Raw genomic sequence first — 2,499 nt, forward strand, 5'->3', positions numbered from 1 at the left:
AGAATTTAGAACATAATCTTATTTTAAATTACTGCAGAAATTCCAGTAATTGTTTCTATGCTGCAGTGCTCATTCTTAAATTCTGAATCATTTTGTTGTTGAATTCATGATCAGAGAAGCCAGGCCTAACTATAACTTCATTGCTTTGGGGAAAAAGATCCCCTTCATACTGATACACTTTATGATACAACTTCTACTAATGTCTTACAGAGAAACGTGGAGATTGTCCATAGCAAAAGGATAATTAGACCGGTTACTCCTAGAAAGAACAAATTCAAACAATTATCCACTAGATTAGGAAAATCAATTGCTTTGTTGACTAAATAAGACTTTTTTGCATTCACCTTTCATGTGTATAAGATCTACATAAAATACGGCAACTTTTGGACAATATAGTTTTGTCAATGACACTCTGATTGATAAATATATAACATTACTTTTTGTAATTAGACTTTATGTGTTCCTATACATGTGTCTATATTTTCTCTGTATAATAGCTGACAGGAAAGGCAGCATCTAAAGAAACATTATTGTCTGAGTGTCTAGGATTCCCTACCACCCTAGAAAGCTTGTGGATAAATCACACTTTCCATTTTGTGCAATCTAGAAGGCACAGAGTGATAGATCAAGAAAATGGAGGGCTGGGATTTAGCTCAGTGGTTCTGTTGCCTGCCTCACAAGCACAAGGTCTTGAGTTCGATCTCTGGTACAAAAAAACAAAAACAAACAAACAAACAAACAAAACAACAGTGGGGTAAGGGGCTGGAGAGTGAGAGATTAGTGTTTCAGGTAGGGGCAGATCTCATCAGGGAAATCCTCTCTGAAGAATCACTTTGAACAGATGCCTGAATGGAGTTAGGGAGAAGTCCTGGGACTATCTAGTAAAAAAAAATACATTGCAGATACTAGGCAGAGCCCGTGAGGCAGGACCATGTCTTGAATTTTGGTCTATTTTGTTTGTTATAAAAAATACTAGAGACTGGGCATTTTGTAAGGAAAAGAGGTTTGTTTATCTCAGTTTTAGAGCCTGGGGCTCCGAGATTGAGTGGCTATGTGTGTTTGGCCCTATGATCTAGTCACTTTCTACTAAGACCTACCATCTCTCAGTTCTTGGAGGACTAAGCTTCCAATGCATGAATCTTTGGGAACAAACCATACCCAAACTGGAGCAGCTCTGGATGTTCAAAGATTAATAAAGAGGCCAAAATGACTGGCGGATCCTCCAGTTTACTTTCCCACTGGATCTGAGCACTGGTCTTGGTGGTTTTAAAGGTGGAAAAGTAATGTTGAAATTGAGCTCACAGCCTAATAGTTTTATATATAGCATGTGGGCTGCTATCAAACAAGGTTGAATTATCTTTGAAGTATTTTCCTTGTCCTCTCTAAAATGGGGATAATCTAAGGATTTTTAAAATATGAGTTGAAAAAAAGAATGACTGGAGTACACTAAACAAAAGGAATAAGAAATGAGTTGGTAGGAGATAATAGAGAAAAATAGGAAAAGAGTTTGTAGAAACAGTCAAAGAATATCCAGAAAAGAGTTGTGAGAAATGACCATAAGAGCGTTACATAAAACCATTGTATTTATCTCCTATTAACCTACTTGCTAGAGAAGTATGTAACCACAATGTATTTTCTGTCATTCTTGCAGTTAGATGTGTAGACCTATAAAAGAGACCAATTGAATGAAGTTGAAATTCTGCACATCACTTCTAAACTTATATAAAATTCTTGTATAATTATCACTTCTCTCTAATACCTGGATACATACAATCCCACTGAGGACCTACCTGGTCTTGGAAGTCCTGGGTCTCTAACTGATACCAGAAAAGAATGATTACTAAGAACGTTATTTGATTCTTTTCATTAAGTTTATTGGTACATTTTAGGTATACAGCACAGTTACATTCATCATTGGGAACTTGTACCTTACACGATGTACCTTGGATCTTATTTTTTTCCCCATACCCCTGCTCTCCCTTTACCCCCTCCATCCCTCCCTATTTACAAAGACCTTGTTTCCATTTTTTCCTTTTCTTATATTTCTTTCCTTTTCTTTATTTCCATTCCCTTACCCCTTCTACTTCCCCTACACCATTTAGCCCTTTTATTCCTATTTCACATTATCAATTATACAATCTGATCCTTATTTACACTTTTAGTTTCTCATACCAGGGAAACTATTCAGTATTTACATGTGTCCTATTTATTTCACTAGGAGTATGTCCTCAATATGCATCCATTTGGCTGTAAGAGTCTCTAGTTTTTCTTTTTATGGCTAAGTTGTGCTCCATTTTATTTTAAAAAATCATATCTTCTGAATCCAGTCTCCAGCTGATGGGAAGTTGGGCTATTTCCAAGCTTTAGCTGTTACAAACTGTGCTGCTGTAAACATAGGTGCACATATATCACTGTGGTATGATTCTTTTAATTTTGGGGGGAAGATACCCAGCAGAGGAAAGGCTGGATCAAATGGTACCTCTAATCCTAGTTTTCTGA

General features: G+C 36.5%; 1 non-coding gene across 1 annotated transcript; it reads left to right on the forward strand.

The window, feature by feature from the left end:
- Positions 1 to 1,217: 1,217 nt before the first annotated feature.
- On the forward strand, positions 1,218 to 1,348 carry LOC117283966. The gene has a single exon (XR_004515012.1). It is a non-coding gene; the product is annotated as a small nucleolar RNA SNORA61 (small nucleolar RNA).
- Positions 1,349 to 2,499: the final 1,151 nt, after the last annotated feature.

The sequence above is a fragment of the Fukomys damarensis genome, unplaced genomic scaffold, assembly GCF_012274545.1.
Source record: "Fukomys damarensis isolate Sample0158 unplaced genomic scaffold, DMR_v1.0_HiC HiC_scaffold_32, whole genome shotgun sequence".
Taxonomy (NCBI): domain Eukaryota; kingdom Metazoa; phylum Chordata; class Mammalia; order Rodentia; family Bathyergidae; genus Fukomys; species Fukomys damarensis.